The 22453-nt window shown below is 54.7% G+C and overlaps 3 long non-coding RNA genes across 4 annotated transcripts; 2 read left to right on the top strand and 1 right to left on the bottom strand.

The window, feature by feature from the left end:
• Positions 1 to 1936: 1936 nt before the first annotated feature.
• LOC140635886 (uncharacterized) lies at positions 1937 to 10279 on the bottom strand. Of its 2 annotated transcripts, none has more exons than XR_012033221.1 (3): positions 10052 to 10279; positions 6734 to 6969; positions 1937 to 2087 (listed from the first exon to the last, which is right to left on the bottom strand). It is a non-coding gene; the product is annotated as an uncharacterized lncRNA (long non-coding RNA). The 2 variants fall into 2 exon arrangements; XR_012033222.1 differs by lacking the exon at positions 1937 to 2087 and adding an exon at positions 5788 to 6710 and having other exon boundaries at positions 6838 to 6969; positions 10052 to 10275.
• Positions 10280 to 11013: 734 nt separating this feature from the next.
• LOC140635885 (uncharacterized) lies at positions 11014 to 14587 on the top strand. The gene is made up of 4 exons (XR_012033220.1): positions 11014 to 11369; positions 11568 to 11677; positions 12082 to 12094; positions 12462 to 14587. It is a non-coding gene; the product is annotated as an uncharacterized lncRNA (long non-coding RNA).
• A 3918-nt stretch (positions 14588 to 18505) lies between these two features.
• LOC140635884 (uncharacterized) lies at positions 18506 to 20163 on the top strand. The gene is made up of 2 exons (XR_012033219.1): positions 18506 to 18941; positions 19068 to 20163. It is a non-coding gene; the product is annotated as an uncharacterized lncRNA (long non-coding RNA).
• The last annotated feature ends 2290 nt before the right edge of the window (positions 20164 to 22453 follow it).

The following is a 22453-nucleotide window of genomic DNA, read 5'->3' as shown; positions in this document are numbered from 1 at the left end:
GTTCTCCCGGCCGAGGGGAAGCCGCAGTCAGCCGTTTAGGCCGAAGCGCCCTGCGGAGTCGGGCCCAGGGAGCGGCGCTGGGCGGGCCGTCGGGGGAGGGGGCCGGCGAGTGGCGCCCCAGGCGGGGTGGCCGGGGAGGAGGGCGCGGGGGGGGCGTGCGGGGCGGGGGAGAGGAAAGAGCCCCACCATTCCAGTCCCCCGCACCCCCTTTGCCTCCCCTCCCCCTTCGCATCCCCTCCCCCTTCGCATCCCCTTCCCCGCCCCATCACATCCCCTTCCCCGCCCCATCACATCCCCTCCCCCGCCCTATCACATCCCCTCCCCCGCCCCCCATCGCCTCCTCTCCCTCCACCCATCGCCTCCCCTTCCCCCACCCCACCGCCACATCGCATCCCCTCCCCCACCCCGTCGCATCCCCTTCCCCCAAGGCCGCGGCCCGGCGCCCTTGACCTCGCCCTGCCGCGAGCTCTGCTTCCCGCGGCAAGGCGAGCGTCTGGGTGCGCTTCCGAGGCTCCCTCCCCATCTGAATCCCGTGGAACTTTCGCTTCCAGCCGGGAGAAGAAATTAATAATTAACCGCCGGGTTAACGGGGACGGCTGGGGCGCGGGTGACCCGGGGGGCAAGAGGGGCGCGGGCCGCCGTCGGCGGGGTCCCGTGGCTCCGCGCTGTGCTCGGCCTCCGCGGCCCGGGCCCCCCCGCCCGCATCCTGGGCTGGGCCCCCACCCGCCCCCACCCCACCCCGCCCCCACCCGCCCCCACCCGCCCCCACCCGCCCCCTCGCCCTGCGGCTCCCCGCCGGCAGGGGGCGCCCGCCTGGACTGGACGGGCCCGGGAGCGGGGTGACCGTGACCGGGGAGGTGGCGCCTCCGCACAGAGCCTGACCCCTCCCGGCCGCGATGACCTATCCCCCAACATCCCACCCCTGCCCGCGACAGGCCCCGTTTCCAAAAGGGGCCTGCGAGGTTATTCAGGGAGCCGAGGTCAGCCCCTTGCCCAGCCCTGACCAATGGAACTTTCTGCGTTTATGGAAATGTCTCATATCGGTGCTGTCAAATCCAGTAGCTCCCTAGCGCTCCAGCTGTTCAAAATGTGCAACTGAGGGATGTTTAATTTCATTTCATTTTACGAATTTGAATTCAAATTACCGCGTGTGGCTAGTAGCTTTAGTCAGGGACCATCACTCCTTTATCAGCTCCCTTCCACACAGTTGTTCTGGAAAAGATCAGATAAATTAGTTGACAGTGAGAAGCATGTAACCAACCGCCTTAACCCTCCTCCACCAGCTTCAGGCCTCATGGCAGAGGAACTGGTGCCCAGGATCCCTCGTGGGTTTTGGAGGGCCAGAAAGCTCCCCAGCACCTCCAGGCGGTCTTCTGTGAAGTCAACTCCCGAGGTTCAAGTCTTCTAGGGAGCCAGAAGATCTCCCCCAATCCTGCTGCGGGGACCATAGGACCGACCCCCCAGTGGGGATGGGAAAGTAGTCTAGTGTCTCCCACCTCCAAATCCCAGGGAATCCTACTTCTTTCTGATTCCCCCACAGTCCCAAAGTCTGGGAGGTCACTTAACCTTTAATCTGGCCCCTGCCTGCCAGTAGGTCAAAGGTCACTGCCAAGTCCTGCCAGGTTTCACTTTAACTGCAGTGGGGCTCGATGTGACTGTGCTGGGCAGGCTGACACCCCCCCCCCCCCCGGCCCCTCTCGGCATCAGCCATGTGGAGGGAATGCTGCAGAATGCTGTGGACCCAAGGAGGAGGCCAAAACAGCAAGCAGAGAGAGCCTCCCACACTGACTGTCCCCACAGCCCAGAGCCAGTAGGGTGCAAATGGCCCAAAGGATCCCTGTGCCTCCCACCCCACCCCACTGCCCTGGTCTGGCTCTCTAAACCCCAAGGAGTGGCTGACAGGGTACAGGAGGGTGAAAGGAACAGGCAGTGGTCTGGGATAGTGCAGTCGTGGATGCTGGGAGAACAGGGTTCTGACCCCAGTTGGCCACTGCATACCTTGTGTAGAGCATATGTCTCTGTGTCTCAGTTTCCCCCAGCTGTAGATGGCACTTCATGGTAACTGTCTGGACTACCTTAAAAGGTTGCTGTGGGGTTCGAATCAGATAACAGATGCTCATTCATTAATCCATTCATTCATTAAATGTTTATTAAGAACTTGCCTGGAACGGGACAATCCGCTTTCTCAGTGGCAGCAAAGATCAAGAAGGACCCCCACGGGAGTGTCTGCCCATCTTAGACACCAAACACTGGCAATAAATTGCACAGACAGGCTTGGCACCAGCCTCTCCTAACCTGTGGGAGAAGAGGCAGCTCAAAGGAGGAGGAGGAGGAGGAGGAGGAGGAGGAGGAGGAAGAAAAAGGGGGGGGACACAGGAGGGGGCAGGGAGGAGTGTACTGCCAAGTGGGGGACAGAGGAAGAGGGGCAAAGAGGAGGAGGCTGGCTCACGGCTGGCCTCCTCAGGCCCCAGGAGCTCAGTGGTGGGCTGATGGTTCAGACAGTGCCAGGCCCGGTTTCTCCCGGAAGCTGCCAGGGCATGGTCAAGCAGGGTGTGACTCAGTAGCCCACATCTGCCCAGCTGGCTCAGGGCTGCTCGGCACCGTCTTTTCAGATTCTTGCCTCCATCTGCTCTCACTTCCTCACCCCCGGCTCTCCATCACTTTCTCCTGTACCAGCCTTTTCCCAGTCCCAGTGATGAGTATTTGGGAATGGTGAAGGCTGCAGAAAACCCTCCAAGAAGGCCCCCAGAGGAAACAATCTCCCCATTTTGGGCTCAGGCTTCCCTGGAGCCTTTCCCTCCAGCAGGGATTCCACCAAGAGAGCCTGTACCAGCTTTGCCTGATGGCACCTTCCAGGCAGATGAGGGGCTGGGCTCCAGTGAGAGGGCAGGGTTCTTTTACCAGGGGCGGGCGCTGTGTCAGGGCTCCTGGGTGGGGTAGGTAGGGGACCGGGCTATGCGGTCAGAATGGGCTGGAACCACAGGACCAGAAATAATAGAGTGGACAAGGCAAGCAAAGACGGTGTGGAGTAAACCTAATCCTGGCCCGGAGGTGGCTAGCATGCTGTCTCTCTGACAGAGATGGGTGCATCGAGCCTGATGCCCCAAAATACAGACTCGATCCTGTCTTGTTACTTTTCTCTCGTAGGGCTGGGAATGTCCCAAACCCATAAATCATGTTTCCTCTTCATCTGACACCCTCCCCGTAAGAGGGTTGCATAAGAGGTTTATCCCTGAGAGCTTGATCTGCGCTTACTGAGCACCTGCCAGCCCATGGGCCCAGCCTGCCGGGAGGGAGGCAGGGCACCAGGTCCTCCCCGCCATCCTGAGTGGCCTGCTTGGCCAGTCTGGGCCCCAGTTCTACCGGTTAGTGAGCTGGGCCTCCTGGGCATACGGTGTTTGGAGAAGCTCAAGGGCAATTTTCCATGCGACTTGGCAAACATCGTTCTCCACCTCCTCATCACTTTCTGGGACGTGCACAGACTCAGAATCCCTCCCTTTGGATGTTCAGCTGAGACTGTTGGCACAGATGGAAGTAGATGGAGGTTCAGCAGCTGATGTGGGACCTAGTGAGGTCCTGCTGCCCGACTCTCCACTTGCCTCCCTGCCCAGATGGTTCCAGCTGGAGGTCAGCCAGTCAGTGATGTGGGCTGAGCACATCCTGTGGGCAGAGCCGGGGGCTCAGTGGGTGCTGGTCGCCTTTTGTTTTGCCTGCCCACCGCCCCTTTCCCCTTATTCTGGCAAAAAGCATTCCAGTTCTGAATCACCCACCTGTGGTCCGATTCCTGTAGGTCCCATCGCCAGAAGTTAGCACCTGGCCCAGGCCTGGCCAGTAAGAGATTTCACCCCCACCCCAACCCGGCCACAGCCACTGGTGCAGGGATCAGTGTCAGGACTTTTGTTGTGGTGGGAGGAGAGAAAACTCTCTGCTCGTACCACATAGGAATCTGCTGGTGTGGGAGGCGAGCCGAGGCCTCAAGATCCCTTGAGCTCTGAGAGCGACCATGATTGCAACTGTCCGGCTATGGAAGCACCTACATTTCCTTTTTGCCTAAATTAATTTGAGTTGGTTTTCTGTCACTTGGACCTAAGAGTGCTGGCTGAAGTGGAAAGAAGATGGTGCAGGGAGAAATAAAGAGGGGAAGTGAAATGGTTTCTACTTTCAGAAAGGCCCCAGGCTGAGGGGAAATATGGTTTCCATTCTTGGGTATCTGAACACATGGCCTTCCATTTCCTAAACCATTGAGTGTGTGTGTGCCTGTATGTGTGTGTGCGTGTGTGTGTGAATCATTCAAAAATGTTCTTATACTTTTTATTTCTCTGTCGAGTAATACATAATGGGGAGTTTACAAAAAAAAAAGAGGAAAAAAGGAAGGAAGATCACTCCTATATCACTATTGGCTTCTATTCGTCTTAGTATGCTTAAAAATGGGAGTAGAGTCATAGGGTATACAGCACTTTGGTCCACTTTCCCTCCCACTTAGCAGAACATGGTGATCTTCTTTAGGAACGTATAAAGGAAATGATTAGGACGTAAGTTTTGTGACACAACCGAACCCACATGCATCTCACTGTCTAACCTCCCATTGTTTCAGAAAGAGGCACAGGAGCCCATCTGTGGACACAGCGTGGTGATTTTTCTTCATCGTGTCATCTTTGGAGAGAATCTGAGAAGCGGAGCATTCCTTCATTCACTCGCCCGATGAGCAAATGTTTAGGTGCCTCGAACGTGCCAGGCACTGAACGATGCGCTTCGGGCCTGACTAGACATGGTCTCTCCTCTCATGGAGCTCACAGGACAGCAAGGAAACGTCATTTGCCAGATACTCCCCAAACAAATGTTAGAACGTGAGCTGTGACAGGTGCTACAAGGATGGGACATAGGATGATTTGACCCAGTCTGAGAAAATGGAGTTTGGGCTGGAATCTAAAGGATGGAAAGGTGTTCCCCGGGCCAAGGGAGGAAAGGGCGCACTTCGTTATAGGGGAACAGCTGGAGTGGCTGGCTGTGGTGTGGGATTGGATGCAGTCGGTGTGGCTGCTGTGGAGGCAGGAAGAGCGTGTGTCACGGGACATGAGGGCAGGTGACCTAGGGCTTTGGGAGCCACGCTAATAAGTTCGGCTTGATGCTGAGGGTGAAGGGAAGCCCCTGAAGTTTCCCCAAGCTGGTGTGTGTGTGTGACACGACTAGGTCTGTGCTCTGCAAAGGTCACGTGGCTGCATTGTGAGGAATGAGCCAAAATGGGCTCAGGTGCCCAGAGCAGGTAGGTGGCTATTGCACTAGTTGGGATGTGAAAGGTCGGGGTACCTTGCATCAGGATAAAGATGTAGGAAGTGGGCGGGGGGGGGGGTATTAAAGAAGCATTTAGGAGATAAAATCAGCAGAACTCGGTAACCAATGGGACGCAAGGAGTGTGAGAAAGAGAATGTGTGTGGGTTTCTCCCGGGCTTGCTCAGCGGGGCGGGTGGAGCTACCACACAGGGCGCCAGAAACCAGAGAAGGAGGAGATTAAGTGTTCAGGCTTAGACGCACTGAGTTGGAGGAACCTTTAAGATGTTCAAAAAGAGATGTCAGGTAGGCAGTGGATGTCTCAGTCAGGAGCTCGGAGATAATATGCGTGAGTCATTTGCAAATTGTGTGCACCGATCTGTGAACCGACCAGCTGGTGTGGGTTCTAGTCCCAGCTTCATTGATCAAATCACTGCCTGGCCCTGGGACTCTCTCTCCATTGGGGGGGTGGGGGTGGGGGGGACCAAAGCTCCCTCCAGCTGTAACGTTCTCTGAATCTGTGAGCATATGAGGATGAAGCATTGCCCAAGCCTCCCTGAATCGTCCCTCCCCGCCCCCTCCCCCCGACAAAACCGGGGAAAGAAGTGTCCTGGCTCTCTTAGACTGGCCATTGGGAAGTTCTCATTGTGACCTTGGCTGTCCCTTCCCTGGTCAGATGGAAGAGACCATCCCGAGCATCCTGGATTCCTCTTCTCGAGGGGAATGCAAGAGCGAACTACCTAAGCTGCTGGCACACAGCGACACGGACTCTCTGAGGAAGGTTAAGGTCAAAAGCGTGAACCGTGGAACAAGGAGTTTTCCAGGCCCTCCGGGGCACGGTCCCCCAAGGTTTTCCTCTGCTTCCTTGCCCTCAGTCTGGTCTCTCCTGAACTTTCTGCTCTCTGTACTCTTTCCAGAAATGTGTTGCTGGGTTTCCACGCTATGTTTGCTAATTTCACAAATGACCCAGTTCCTGATGATGTCCCAGGTTCTGTCGACCTTTCTTGGCCAAAGTAACCCGTGGACTGGTGTCTTCCTGGAACTGTCTGCCACCCACCTCTCTCTCTCCAGGGTCCTGGCCAAGAGCTAAGAAGCATTCATTCAGAGCTCACTATCAAGGTGCGTTATGTGCTTAGATGCCAGAGATACGAAAGGAGCAAAGCCCAATCCTGGCCCCAGAGGAACCTTCCTTCTCATTGGTTTTGAAGTATGGTCTGGACTATTTTCCCCTAAATTTTATTACCAGCCTCTCACCGTAGTAAAGCCTCTTTTTGGCTCACTTCACTTAGCTTTTGAGTTTGTCCCAAAGATCACTGATACCGGTGATTATCATTTACTGAGGGATTTTTCTCTCTCAGCCTTGATGTCAAGCACTACACTTTCTTGATCCCATTTAATCCTGGAAAACAGCAATCTGTGTCTCCCACTTTACTCTTGATGACCTGAAAGGGAAGAAGTCACTCACCTGAGTGCCAGTCACTGGGATGTGAGCCCAGAAGTCGTCTGACTTGAAAATGCCAGATTCTCACCGCTGCACCCCCTTTGTCGGGATGGTTGAGTGTTTCTCACCTGAGAACCGGGGATTAGCCACAAAGTGCCAGTTTAATTCGATGAGGCCTCAGGTGTGCAGGAGCCCTGTCCTATTTCAGCCCTCATCCCCGAACACCTGGAACAGTGCCTGGCAAATATTTGTTGAATCACCTGGAATGAGTGAAACACTTTGAGAGCCCCCTTCCCCACCCGCTGTCCTCAGGCAGTTTTGGCAACCAGTAACTGCGGTGTGTCCGGGGCACCGACAACACGATGAGGGTGGATCTCAGCTGGGGGCTCGGGGTGCCTGCCAGGTGAAAGGCCAAAGCAGTAGTTCGTTAAGCCGTTAGTAAGCGGGGAGGTACGTGCATTCCTCAGATATGTTTGAATTTCTTCCTTTTACCCCAAGGAGCCTAGCTCTGTGCCAACACTTTTCATTTGCCAGTGACCTTTATTAAAGGCAAATGGTTTTTTTAGCAAATAATGAAGCAACACTTTGAGAAGAAAAGAGTAAACTGAAGCAAAGTTCATTATTTTCTAAATTTGCTTTTCTGCTGTGAAGTGTTGCATGTGGCTATTTCCAAAGACTGGCCGGCCCTTCGGGTCAAAGCCACCCTCCCTCGTCCACACCGACTCCCTCCGCGTGGACTCTTGGGGCCCGTCCAGCCGCATCCACCAGGTCACAATTCTCACCCTGGCCCCTGGGTCTTTGTCCTTATGGTTCTCTCAATGGAATCGAATCTCATTTCCCTTTCTCCTGAAGGGTGAGATTTATTCATCCTTCAAATTCGAGGAAAACTTCAGTGCCCTCCCCCGCGCCCTCATGCACCATCTGCAGTCAGTGCTTTTCTTCTGTATTCTCTGTGACACCGGTCACAGCACACGCCAGTTCTTCTTGTCTTTACCCCACGTGCTTCCTACCCAGACACCCCCAGCTGCCCTCGCCTCCCCGGCAACAAGCATAGAGAGAGCCTGGCCCGTGCTGGCTATCCTCAATAGCATTGTGGTCGATTGCTTTACTACCTTAGCAAATAGTTGCAGAACCACCTACTGAGTGCCTGCTGTGTGCCAGGCTTCAAATGCGTGTGGTTCGCAAGCCTGGCAACAACCTTGTGGAGTAGGTTTGATGACTCCTGCTTTAAAGAAAAGGGAGTTGGAGCTCGGAGAGGTTCAGTAACTTGTCAAAGGACACACATTCAGAAAGAGGCCGAGCAGGCCTTGAGGACTCACAAGCCTGCCTCTCTTTCCTGCAAGCTCCTCGGCTTCAAGTCGGCCCCCAAAACCTCTGACATCTCCAAATCCTAAACTCTGTAACTCAAAATAACTCAGCTGTGTGGCCTTAGATAAAGCCCTTGAGCCTGCTTGGTCTCACTTTTGTCAAGTGTAGGATGGAAGAGGGGATGGGCCATGTGAAATCCAAGGTGCATGATCGTGTAGGGGTGGCGTTATGCACAAATTAGGACAGGATGGAACCTGAGACAAAGAACCCTGGACCATAACTTAGCGAGAGTCTGTGGGTATTTTCTAAACCATGGACACCTGCAGAGCCTCTGTGAGTGTGTACAGATCCCATACATGCCTCCAGGCTCCTGTGAGGGTGCACACAGCCCGTGAGGGGTCCAGACCGTGCATGTGCAAAGAACTCCTGGGTCTGCCAAACCTGCGGGCGTGCCAGGCCGGTAGGGTTGTTTACTTTGTGGAATCAATTATCTCCTGCCTCTTCTAGGCTGGTCTCCCCTCAGGAGAGATGAACCCTAAGCCGGTTCACCAGGAGGCGAGTCAACAGCCTTTGAGATGCTCTTCCCAGGCTTGGCCTGGCCATCCCTGCTTCCTGGGGCCTGTGGAGGCCTCACCAGTGGGGCGAGCCTTCCCCAAACAGTGTTTTCTGCTGCTGCCCTCCAGCTGTCCCCCCCCTCCCAGCTGCTGCTCAGGTGGTAGAGCCCTGTTTCCAAGAGAAAGAGCGTAAGGTGGAAGGTAGACACGGCTGTCCCCACTCCGAACAGTGAGCCTGTCAGCAGCAGATGGGGACGCTGGGATTATCAGCAGGGAAGCGCCTTGCAAAGGCTAACGGGGCTACAGGGTCGTAATTCTATGTTCGCAATTTAAAAATCACATGAGGAGAGGTGAGAGTGAGGAAGAAAACGGAGAGACTGAAAGAAAAGTGCAAAGAGGCGGGATCCTCACAACCAGGGGTAGGGATGAATTCCTCCCCGGTTACCCGGAGTCCTGCCCCAGGACTCTCTGGGATTAGCTACCCCTGACCAGTCAGAAGCCAGTGAGGGCTCAGGCACCCCATGCCCACCCCAAAGCCTGCTCAGGACCCCTGTTCTTGCACGACAATGGGCCTGGCCAGCCCCTGTGAGGGCACAAGGGAGGGACACAGGCCCTGTGGCTGATGGTCCCTCCCTCTGGCCTGGCGCCCCCAGGGTTGATACAGAGAGGGTCTCAGGCTGCGGCTGGAGCAGGACCCCTGGGAAAGAAAGGCATTTGATGTCAAAGCCAGATTTGCTGTGAGAAATAAAACTTCGCAGGAATTCAGGAGGAGACGCCTCATCTGGCTTCCTTCCTTTGGGGCCTGGTCTAGGAAAAAGCCTGGAGTCAGAAAGCTCCAAAAAAGCTCCTCATCCTCAGACACCCCGCTTCCCTCCACCCTGCTCCTCCTAGTCGGGGTGCTCCCCCTCTGCCCCACTCTGTCCTAGCCCTGGCTTCCCTACCATGGGGGCCTCATCACCTGCTCAGACTCGCGGCCCCTGACAAGGTCCCCACCCCTGCAGCCCCTGCCCAGACTGGGCTGTGGTACAGGGGGAGCCCAGCCACTTCTTCCCCCCCAGGGCTTGCAAACCCCAGCACCTCAGAGGAGGAGGGAAGGGAGAGAAGGGAGCCTGGGGGACCCTCCCTGGGTCTGTACTCTAGACAGTCCATGAAAAGCATGCAAATGCAGTGCAAAAAATAGCATGCAAATCAGCACATCTTCCACCTTTTCATCCTCCGTCCCTCCACCCTCGCCCCAGGGTCCCATGATCCTTTAGGCCGTGAAGGGGGCAGGCTGGCTTACCCTCCCCACCTATCAGCCTCAGGCAACCTTTCTTCTGCTTTCTCTCCCCCACCTCTTACCCCATCCTCCCTCATCCTCACCCGACCCCCGACCCCGAACCCGCCGGGGCACTGCCTGACATCTGGTAGTTTGAGAAACAAGATGTTTGCTACTTTGGCTGCGGCCCCTACAGGAGGGGCCTCTTCTGTGGGTTCCGACCTTAAAACAGTGATGCGGGAAGGATGAGAGAGGGGATGCCTCCTCTGCGAATCCATCCTCAGCCTCAGACTTCTCCTCGGCACTTTGCCAGAAAGTCCAGAGACTGTCAGGACAGGGAGTGGCAAGGGGGGGGGGGTCTCGGCTTTGGGAGGGTCACCTGGCCGAACCCCTATTATTATGATCACTTCATCCTGAGGGAAGGAGCCCCAGGAGCCTGGAGAGTGGGATTCATGGTAAAGAGGCAGAGTGGAGACTGATCGTGCTCATCATTTCACAATGGATACACACACCAAAAAGTCACCTTGGACACCTTAGCTATTTACAACTTTTATTTGTCAAACCCCACAAAAACCAAAAAAAAAAAAAAACAGGAAGCGGCAGCAGAGTGGGTATCAGCCTCCTCGAGCTGATAGCTAAATTTAGCACTTAGCATTTGGAGAGTTAAATGTAAAGCAAGTGCTCGAAGCTACCTACACTGGTTCCTCAGCGAGCTGCCGTGGGTCCTGCGCCCACAGGGAGCTATCTCGGGCTGCCCAAGGAGGGAAGGATAAGGAGCTCTGCACCCCGCTCTCAAAGTGCCTGGCTGGGGTACCGGCTCCGAGCCTGACCCCCGCTGTACTCGCTCAGCCAGGCCCTGCCTCCTCTCCAGCCCCGTCCCTGAACTGGCAGGAAGCCCCCACACCTACTGCCTTCCCAAACTTGGCCCAGGCTCAAACCCGGCCTGACACAGCAAGCGGGCTAGGGAGGAAGCCTGGCCACCCGTTAGCCTGCCTCGGCCTGGGACAGGAAATGCTTCAGCCAGGTTCAAAGGCTCTGTAGCCAAGGGAAGGAAGCCACTTGAAGTGGGTCCCCAGGGCAGGCCAAGGCCTTCCAGACGGTGGAATAAATAAGAATGCCAGGCCTGGAGGCTTGGGGAAAGGGCCACAGACCCTTGGCACAGCTGGGCCACCAAGTCCAGGGTGATAGTGAGAGGCACCCAGATCCGCCCCTGTATCCGGAACCTCTGGATGACCTGTGGCTCCCACACCGGCCACATCTTCTTCGTGGCTTGGCTTCCAGGGCTGGGAGGCAAGTGGCTCTAAGTGATCCTCCCCTCGGAATGTTGTTCCTCTGGCAACAAATAGAACCCTACCCACAAACGCCAGGAATGAAATTCTCTCTTCCTGGCAAAGACCTTCATGAGCAGAGACTCTGCAGTGGAGCTTGGTGCCCACCCTCCAACTGACGTCTAACTCTGGTCCTTTGGGCTGACCGCCAAGTCCCTTTATCTGTTTGTGCTCAGGAAACACCACGCTGGGCTCAAAGGCGTCTTGATAAAGTCAGGCACCGTGGTCTCCCTCCTGGGCCACATGGGCGGCCTCCTGGACCCGCCCAGACAGGGGCTCCCAGGGAACCTGGCTTCCTCCCCACACCTGACTTCTGCTCCCTCCGAGAAGGAGCCGCCTCCCCCACCCACCCCCCACCCCCCAGCTCCCACCCTGTGCCCTTTGCTAATGTCTGTGCCTACCCTGTTCAGTCAGTAGACTGGCCACATGTTACAGACAAGAAAACAGAGGCCTACACAGCTCCAGTATCCTGTTCAAGGCCTCGATGCCAGTGAAGGACACAACCAGAACTGGAATCCAGGTTTGACAGGACTCCTTAGGGAACTTTGACTCCATCATCCCAAGTGGTCCTATGTCATAGTGGCCAAAGTAAGCCCACCAAGTGAGGACTACACTGACCTTTTTTTTCTCTTTCTTTTTCTTTTTGAGATTTTATTTATTTATTTATTTATTTATTTATTTATTTATTTGAGAGAGAGAGAGAGAGTGAAAGAGAGAGAACAAGTGGTGGGGAGAGGCAGAGGGAGAAGGAGAAGCAGGTTCCCCACTGAGCAGTGAGCCCAATGTGGGACTTGATCCCAGGACCCAGAGATCATGACCTGGAGCCAAAGGCAGACCCTTAGCCCACTGGTCCACCCAGGCGCCCTTGACCTTTCTTTTTTTTTTGACTGTGGACACATTATGGGCAACATCACATCACATCAGTGGCAACAATAAGGTAAGTGTCCCTGAAAGACACCTCTTAAAGTTCATTGGGGGCAAACTCCTCCTCTGTTCAGCCCTCTCCATAATCCTTCCCTGATTATTGCTTCTTACTACAGGACTCTAAGATTTTTAGTCCTTTGGCCTCTTCAGTGGGGCAACAGATGTCAGGGAATATCTTGCCCGCCTCTCCTTTCTCTTTGGGACCAGAGTGCTTGAACCATCTCCTTGATGCAGCTATTCATTCTGACAGAAGGGGGGAAGTAGGGAGCTGAGTGGAGAATTGGGGCAAAGGGAATGAGACTGTATTCTACTGTGGTAGGTGCATCTCCAGCCATAAATTCATTCCAGATGAAGTAATACCACTTACCTTTTATTTGTAGGCAGATTGGAGATGTCGCCACTGACAGATGTCACCCTGACAGCAGCACAATCCATGGGGGTATCAGAGAGCAGCTCTCAGAGCACCTGGACTATCTCATGGGCCAACTCTGGAGATCTCTAGCCAACAGATTCACACCCAGCCCGCTGGCCATCCCCAGCCTTCCACTCCCAGACTCCCTGGCTCCACAAGGAATCCTTGGTCCTGGAGAACTTCACCAGAACGTGGAGATCCTGGCTCCAATATCCTACCCAACATTTTAGTCGAGCCTTGTGGAAAATAGGAAAGTTAGAGGGGTATAAGGATCATATTCTTGACCTTAAAAATTCTCTAATCTCTCATATATTGCTGGTGGAAGTATAAAATTGGTACAACCTGTAAAACTTTTTGAGAAATCTACTAAAGGTAAACATAAGCCTACTTAGCAATGCCACTTCTTGTATATAAATCATAGAAATCAGTGCTTATGCTCACCACAGGGCAGGCACGAAAATGTTCATTGTCATTCTATTCATAATAGATCCAAACGGGAAATAACCCAAATGTGCATCAATAGGAAAATGGATAAGTGAGCTGATTATGTATATATACAATTAATATATATAATTTTATATATTTGTTTTATATTATTTATATTATGTTACATATATGACATATACATATGTGTGTGTATATATATATAAAACATTTGCTATATGGCATTGCATATGCTGTACAGCAATTAAAAAGAGTAAACTGCTACATTTAGCATCAAGCATGAACCTCACAGACATTCTGTTGAGCAAAAGAAGCCAGACACAAAAGAGTACTTACCACATGATTCCATTTCTGTGAAGGTCAAGAACAGGCAAGGTAAAATATAGCAGCAACCTCTTCCCCGGGGGAAGAGTGTTTTTTGGGAGAGTGCATGAGAAAGCTCCGGGGTGCTGGAAATGCTATGTTTATCCAAGTTGAGGTTTTACAAGTGTATATGTATATTACATATGTAAAAATTCATCTGGCTGTACACTCAAGACTTGTAAACTTTAGTATATAAGTTATATCCACCACCTACCCTCCTCAAAAAAAAAAAAAAAAAAAAAAAAAACCCTCCAAAAAGAAGGCAACCAAAATACTAGATGACATTGTATTGGTTGGTTTTGTTCCTTGTTTCTGACTAATTTTACCGCTGGGAAAAATCCTCTGGCTGGCACAAGTCTCACTTAAGTCCACCTCGTTATAAATGAATATTAATTCATCTGGCCAGGTAGAGAGTAAGTCCGAGACGGCTTCCTGTGAGCGTGTGTGCATGTGTGTGCACGGATGAGTGTGTGTGTGCGCACACGTGTGTGGGTTGTATTATATTCAGTAGGATGATGAATCCCCAGAGGGCAGGGATCGTATGTGTCACATTCCCCTTCACACTGTACCACCCACAGAGATTGAGTTCGACAAAACTTATTGTGTGCCTACTATGTGCCATCCTCTATTCTGGGGCCTGCGGAGATAGCAATAAAATAGACAAAAATCTCAGTTCTGTGACACTGATCAAGACTTCTGGATTAATAGGATGAAGGAAAAGATCATTTTCTGATTCTTTCCAGCTTGCTCTGGGATCTGGGGCAGGCCTTACCTCCTCCGGTGTTTGCCTTTTCCAACAAAGAACCCCAAGCGGCTCCTCTGTGGGCTGGAAAGGGGATGGGATCTGTGCCAGCAGGTCAGAGTATCACAGTCATGTCACCAATCAACAGCTTGCAAATGGCTAACCATGGTTTTAGCCAACATTTGAGGTACCAACGACTCCCCAGAGCAGTCAGGGACAGTCTCTAAGATGTCAGGTCGTTAGGGAAGCAAGTGCAATGAAAGGTTCGTGAGCTCCAGAGCAGACACGTTTCATCTGATCCCTGGTCCTACCGCCTCCTCTCTGGGTCACTGTGGGCAGATTGCTTAATCCTCTGAGCCTCTTTTTTCTCGTCTGTAAATAGGATCCTCATATCTGTCTCCCAGGGCTATTTGTATGGATGAAATGAGATCCATCAGTGCTTTTGTGGCACACGGTGATTGGGAAATTCGCCATAGCTATTAAAATTAATTGGAGAGAAAGAACATACACGTCCAAATTGGATAGTTCATCCGCCTCCTACTCCAACCTAAAGTCTACTTGTTCCCACTCCTCAGCCTTGCACACAGCTCTTCAAACTCCTACACCCTCTGCCAAACCCGGATACTTCCCACCTTCAAAACCAGAGACGTGCCGTCTTGAGCAAGGCATCCCAAACTGACTCGTTCCTCCGTGGCAAGTACCCCCGCTCCAGACCTCCACGTCTCTGCTGCCAGTGGAAAGCTGTTCTCACGGTTGAACTCCCTTGTTTTCCCATCAGACGAGGGGATGCTTGTGGGCAGGGGCTGTCTCCCGATCAGGCGAGGATCCCGACACCAGCCACTGTGGAGTCCTTGACGTGTGGCCTGCAGAAGCCAAGCTCCAGTCCAGGGGCACGTGCCACTCACTGCTAGGGCCTGGAATCCTCGCTACTCTGTCCGTCTCTGCCCCTCAACTCTCAGCAAGTGGCCAAATGAGCCCTTGGGTCCCCTCCAGGGTTCAGCTTAAACACCTCTTCCTCCAGGAAGCCTTCTTTGACTCCTAGACTGAAATTCCTTCTTTTACCCTCTCAAGGCATCCAGAAATTCTCCCTCAGAGCAGTGACAGCTAAGCACGACTAAGTACCAGCAAGACTCCTTTAATGTTCGTTTCCTTTGAAATTGAAAGCTCGATGGGAACAGGTACATTATTTTCCCTCATGTATTCGCAGCACTTAGCTCAGTGCTTGGTGCACAATAGAAGTGCAAGAAACACTTGTCCAACGAATGAATGAGTGAATGAATGAATGAGTGAGTGAGTGAATCAATATAGCCTCTCCCCACCATTCCCTAGTCTCAGCATGAATCTGTCCAGTGAACACCCCCAGGTGAGGCATATTTCTCCCTGAGCTTGTTGCCTTTTGTGGGGTGAGCCACTAGTCTTTAGGTTTCTGTACCTCATAACCCCCTGGCCCACCACCATACACACCCCCCCGGCCCCCAATGCGGAAGAACAGAAGGAAAGCTTCCCGAGGGTTTTCCCCAGCAGCAGGGACGGGGCAGCAGCCACGGGCTAAATATACCCTGCTTTGCATCCTGTTTGCTTGAAAGCACACCTGGCAAGCACGCATCACAGACCTGGAATCGTCCCTCACCCGGTCAACGGCTCCAGCTCCCAGAAGCAGCCCCTGCAGGCCCCTGGTGAAAGAGCCTGGCTGGATCCCCTGGCCCACCCCACCCCCAGCCCACCCCAGTTCTGACACGTGGTCATCCAGGTGCCCACCAAAGGCGTGGACAGCAGCCAGAACCCATGGGGCTACATAGTGTGGCTCCCCCGCCACCAGCAGGCTGTGGCCGGGAAGGCGCTGACTCCGACGGTCCAGGGTCTGGTCACCCTCTGTTCTTTCCTGCTGCAACAAATCATTTCTCTGAGCCCGTTCCTTTGCTAGTAGAGTGGGGGTGGTGGAGTGATCATGCCCCTGTTTCCCCCTCCCAAGGCTGTAGTGCAAGCCAGCCAGGAACGTGGAGAGGAGGCCTGGAAGGGGCTGGCCACCACACAGCACGCCGCGGGAGACAGGTCCCTGCCCTCAAAGGGCCGAAGTCAGCAGTAAACAGGCCCAGGCATTCATAATCGGGCGCGCCAGGGGAGCAGGAGGGGCGCCACCGATGGGCCACCATGCACACAAGAGCAGAGGCCAGGGTCACGGACACCTGTGCGGTGTGTAAAAGACTGTCAACTGGGAACTCGGGCCAACCAGAGCGCAGCTCTGCCCACCAGCTGTGTGACCTTGGGCCAGTTCCTTGGCATCTCTGTGCCGGCTCTGTGTCTCACAGAGGTGTTAGGAGGATGAGGATACGTAAATGAACATATGTAAAGTACTTCCTTCTGGGGCAAAGGAGGTACAAAGTCATTGTTAGCTGTTACTGTCCTTATTACCTTTAATTGATTCAACCAGTGTGGACGAGGCTGTTTCAGACACAGGGACCCTGCAGTTAAACAAAACAGACTGGAAAAACCTGCTCTCTTGGAACTTACATTCTGGAAAGGGAGAAGGATGACAAACCAAATAAGCGTGCTTTTTATATCATTTTTAAAAAGATTTTTAAAAATTTTATTTAAATTCAATTTGCCAGCATATAGTGTAACACCCAGTGCTCATGAGTTCAGGTGCTTTATTTATTTATTTATTTATTTATTTATTTATTTATTTATTTATTTATTTGACAGAGAGAGAGAGAGCACAAGAAGGGGAGCTGCAGGTAGAGGGAGAAGCAGGCTCCCCACTGAGCAGAGAGCCTGATGTAGGGCTGGATCCCAGGACCCTGAGATCATGATCCCAGCTGAAGGCAGACTGAGCCACCAGGGGCCCCTAAGCTTGCCTTTTAATATATTTGATGAAGGCACTTGGGAGGGGGGCAAGGCAGCAGAAAAGGGGAATCAGGATGTTCTAACCCATGGGGGAGGATTCCCATTGTAAGCTGGGTGGTCAGGGACGGGCTCACTGGGAGGGGGAAGGGGAGCCCAGGCCTCAGGAGGTGAGAGGGAGCCTGACAGTGGGCCGGATGCGGTCCATACAGAGTAGCATCAGGGGCCTTCTCCTATGTTGCCATGAAGGCATCTTCAGTCGCAAAAGGGAAACAAGAGGCCTGTGAGGATTAAATTAGAAAACAAAATGCCAGGCATACACTAGGCCCAGAATAAATGTTAGCTCCTCCCTTCCCCCTTGTATCTCTCAGGGCTCCTCTCCAGGCATCGGGGAATTCGAGACATCCAGACCAGAGCGTGCTTCCTTCTCAACCCCAAAGCCTCTGGCCTCGGCGCCCTTGGCCAGGACGCTTGCAGGCTGGGTGGTCTCGAGGCCGAGGAGGGTGCAGTGGGCTGCGAGCATTCTGGAGGAGACGAAGGCCTGAGCTAGAGTTCGAAGGGTGAATCCCAGCCCCGCGGCCCTCTAGCTGTGGGACTTCAGCCAGGGACAGCAATAACAGCCATCCCTTATGCCAGGCACTTGATCATTTCATTCTTCCACCAGCCCTGGTGGGGGTGGGGGTTGCAGACAAGGAGAGTGAACCTCGGAAACCTCACAGGGCGACAGGCAGAGAAGCCAGGGCCGGCACCTAGCTGGGGGACTCCCACGGCCCCGCTGTCAATAGGGCTGTCAGGTGTACCAAAATCAAAGACAAATCAGAACCAGAATGCTGGATTAAATTTGAATTTCAAATAATTGACAGATCGTTTTTTAGTATAAGTCTATCCCAAATATTGCATGGGACATATTTATAGTAAAATAATAATAATTATTATTATTAATTCCATTGCTCATGTGAAATTCAAAGGTAACTGGGCACCCTGTATTTTGTCTGGCAGCCCTGGCTCTCGGCCACTCCACCACATGTCTCCCAACCTCGGCGGTAACTGCCTCCCACAGAGATTGGAGAAACCAGAGGTAAAGGTACCAAGGAGGCCAGGAAAGGTCCCGGCACGCTACTTGCTTGAGATGGGCTCTGGGCTCATCCCATACAGTCAGTAGGAGGCAAAGGGGCCCCTGTTCTAGCTCTTGAACTCTAGGGTGTCCAGATCTGACTCTTCAATGGCCAGAAAGTCTATGGGGCCAAGATGTGCCCACTCAGAGCCTAGGTCCTCCAGCCACGCTCTAGTAATGAGACCTTGACAGTGTCTGCCCAACGGGCCCTAAGCCAGCTTGCAGGGCCTGGGAGGGTTTCTACCGTGGGCCTACCAAGGGCCGGTCTTATGGTTGGTGGGGGGACACCCCTGATTAGGACTACCCGATAAAATACGAGGAGCCTAGTTGCATTTGAATTTCAGATACACAAGGAATAATGTTTTAGGATAAGTATGTCCCAAACCTTAAAACCCTTCCCTGGGCCCAAGGAGCGACTAGGGGATGCTGTTTGGGGGATGTGTCCACATGTGGGAGCGGGTGTCTACATGGGCAGGGATGACACGGGTGCCCCCCCACCCCGCCCCATGATACAGGATGGAACCAGAAATGGGAAGAAAATGTGGGTGGGCCACCGTCTGGGAATACATTTGTTCTCCTACACCGAGCCCTGTAAATACCAGGGCCTCCCACTTATCTCTGTTGTCCCCGCCCACGTCTGAGCTGCCAGCCCTGCATTCCCCGAAAGGACGGCTCTGAGTGGGGCAAGGGGGAGCCAGCCAGCCTGTCCTCTCTCCCCCAGGGGAGCCTCCAGCCTCCCAGCCTTGGACACTGGCTCCCACCACACCCCTACCCCTCCGTCCCCACCCTCAACCCCTCTCGGCCTGTGACCTCCCCAGTCCTCCCAAGGTCTGCTTTCCCCAGGAGGCCCTGGGGGTGTCCCTGGAAGAGATGGGTCGGAGAGATCCGGTAATGGGTGTCCTGGTCCAGACAAGTCTGACCCAGCCAAGCCCCCAACACGGAAGGTCAGAGATGCTGGCTGGGAGGGCAGCCGGTCCAGGTGGTGGTGGGGGTGACTGCTGCTGGGAGTTCAGGTGCCCTCCTTGACCTATTCTAGAACCCTGCGGAAAATACCATTCTCTCCTCTGCAGGAGCTTCTCAGGATTGAGGTGAAGAGTGAGGACGCTGAACTGCTGCCCTTGGGCCCCAGGCCGCAGGAAGGGCTCTTCTCTGAGGCCTCCCGGGCCTCATCCGCAGCGCAGCCCCAACTCGGAGTACGTGCAGAATGCTTCCCACGGGGCCTGGGACGTGCCCTGGGACGTGCGGGACGTGCGGGTACTCACGGCGCTGCTGCTTTTATCACCTCTGTCGCTGCCGGAGAGTGACACAGGACGGCATTTAGTGCTCATCTTCCTCATCGGTGGTGAATTCTGAAGGCCCGGGCAGGCTGGTGTGTAGTCATTTTAGGGTTCCAGGGTCTTTCATTGCTCCTGTTGTGCGGACCTGCCTCCCCCGGTCTCTGCCCTGACTGTGCACACGGACCACAGGCCAGTGTCACCGCTTCTATTTCTGTTGGGCCTCCTTTTTACAAGGCCTCAAGCCTCTGCCAGCCCTTCAGAACCCCCATCGCCTGCGCCTGCCCCCAGAGGCCCCCACCAGGGTTTCTGTCTCCTCAGTGCGCCCCCACTGAGTACCACCCACTCAGCCACTGCTGCCCACTGCCCGGACCTGGGGTGTCAGGGGGCTCAAGGCGGGGAGGGCCAGCATCTTTGAGGGTGCTCAGAGAGGGTGAGACTGGGCTGTCCCCTCCCCTGATGGGCCGCAGGTCACTTCTCCCCCTAACGTGGGGAGTTCGGTCACCCCCCTCCTTCCTGGAGTCCTTCTCGCAGCGGCTGCAGGCACTTGGAGCAGAGCTGCTGCCAGCAGCCCTCCAGCCAGGCACGTCGAGTCCTGTCTGAGGTCCGCAAGGGACCCCGCTGCGGCCAGCGTGAGGAGTCACGTGCACACACACGCACACCCTCACCTGCCCCACACGCACCCCACGCACACCCTCACACGCAATCACACACTCACACTCACATACACACCGCCCTACACACTCACACCCTCAGCCCTCCCGATTGCCTCCACTGGCAGCAGCTCGCGGTTCAGCTTCGATGTGACCAACCCACAAAGCACAGTCTGTACTAAGTGCTCAGGAGCCCCAGTTAGTCGCAGACATTGAAGTCTAAAAAGTCTCTATTTTCACTTTTTTTCAAAAATTTGCATTTCTTCAGAATCCCTGTACGTCCCCTTCTTCTAGCCCCCTTCCTCTTTTCCCCTCCGCACCCCGCCCCCGGGCCTGGAACATCTTGCTTGCTGCACCCCAGCAACACCCACAAAGATCCAGAGCCAGGGAGGCCCCACCCTCAGCTCTGCTGGGGAGGGACAGAAAGGCTCCTCGCGCCCCCTGCACCTCTGGGGGCTTGGCTGCCCCTGTGGGCCCGGGGCCCCGAGGGAGGGCAGCAGAGGGCCTCGCGCTCAGGGGCAGGGCTGAGGGCTCCCTCTGCTCCGGGCATCTGGGCCGCCTGTGGGTCCCAGCCTGAGCCACCTGCTCTGGCAGTGATTTCTCAGTTCCGGGCTCAGCCTGGGTGCTGCTGGGGGCCTGCACCCACCTCCCCCCGTCTCACCTCAGCCCCCCCACCCCCGTTTTCTCCTCATCTCTGCCCAGGTCCTGGTCTGAGCAATGGGAGGCCCCGTTCTGCTTCCCCACCCCAGCTCCCACCACTCCCTGCACCTGCTCCTTCCTGTCTCTCTCTCCCTCTCGATGGCTCCTCTGAGTCACCAGCACTAGCTTCTCCTGGCCCTGACAGCTGGTGGCCCCTCCCTGTCCCATGAAGTGCAGGGCCTTCAGGAATCCCCTTCCGAGGGCCCCGCTCGGGCCTAGGGGACAGGAGGTCCACATGGGGGAGGGGTACAGAGCAAAAATAGCTCCTTATCTGAGCCCGAGGGAGGCCAGAGCAGGGCAGGAGCTGGCAGGGTTCCAGCGCACCCGCCTAGTGAAGAGGATGAAGCACCTGCCACCTGTGACAGCGTCCGGGCCTGGGTGGCCCTCCTCAGGGACTCCCTGGCCTTCCTGACCTGGGATCCTGGCTGTCAGCGCAGTGGGGTCTCCAGGCATCTGGCATCACCACTGGGGGCTTGCAAGAGCCGGTCACAGGCACCGAAGCCACTGAGGCAGGTCTCAGAACAGTCGGGACTGGGGTCACATACCCCATTCCCAGTTACCACGTGCCCGAGGGAGCTGGGTGAGGTGTCGAGCTGGGGTCTCACTGGCAAGATGGCCCGAGGGGACCCTCCTCTCAGCCTCCAGGTACCCCACCTGTGCCTTCCTCCAATGGGGCCTCATCTCGCCTCCTCGGGGCTGGCAGTCTGGGGTGGGGGGGGACAGAGAACTAAGCAGGCGATTGCAGCCCGGAGAGATGGAGGCTGTGCTGGGGAGAGGTCGGGGTGCTGGGGGGCTGGGCACTAACCTAGGCACCGACGGCCTAGTTGTTGGTTTACAAAATATGACCTGTGTGTGTAATCTGATGCCACCCTACTTCTTTGCCAATATCTTGCCCACTGTCCCTGTTCCCCCAACACACACACACACACACACACACACACACACACACGCGAGTGCACACACACACACTCACCCACATACAAACCCCAATCCAAGCTCTTTTAATCAAGCAGGTCCCCATTAGTCCCTCCTCTGTACCTCCGAGACACCCTTTCCTTCCCGTGGATGTCTTTCCCCTTCCACCCCCCCAAACCTCCGCATCCTTGTGGCCCCAGCCCTGGTGGCCACCCGCTGTGAGGTCCCCAACTGTGGGAAGCCCTTCCTTGGCCCTTGGGCCCTCTGTTCCAGCCTGTGCCCAGCAGGTGCTGGTGGCTGCCCGCCGTTCCACGGGGGTCCTCCCCAACTACTACTAATGACAAGGGCATTCCTTAGACACTTTTTTTCCTGAGACATGCATCAGCAACATCATCATTATGGTCATCATAATCTTATTTTTCTTATCATTATTATGTGTGTGAAACTCTCCTCCAGAAAGAAACTCCCATTGGGTAAGAGCCTTCAAAATGCCCTTTCCTTCAGCACATTATTTCACTTAATCCTCCTCACCGCACCCCTCAAAAGTGGATACCGTAGCTCCTATTTTATAGGGGAGGGGAACGGGAGCTCGGGGCCCAGCAAAGGCCCCAAGCTGGGATTCGGCGCCGCCCCACATGGCTGGTGTCCCCTCCTCCTGGAAGCCCTTCACTTGGCCCCAAGGACACCACCCTTCTGGGCTCTCCTCCTACCCTCCCGCTTGCTCCTTCTCTTCTCCTGGGCTTCTCAACCCCGGAGTCCCCAAGGCCCAGCCTCGGTCTGCACCCACACTCTTCGTGACCTCATTCGGGCTCATAGCCACTGTCTAACCACTTCAAACATAGTTCCAGTCCAGACCTTTCTCTTGCCTCTGATTCACATGCCCCTCTGCCCACCCGAGATGTCCAGCCGGAGTGA

This window comes from Canis lupus, chromosome 6 (assembly GCF_048164855.1).
Source record: "Canis lupus baileyi chromosome 6, mCanLup2.hap1, whole genome shotgun sequence".
In the NCBI taxonomy this organism is placed as follows: Eukaryota; Metazoa; Chordata; class Mammalia; order Carnivora; family Canidae; genus Canis; species Canis lupus.
The sequence above is the reverse complement of the archived record's forward strand: the minus strand, read 5'-3'. Positions and strand labels throughout refer to the sequence as shown.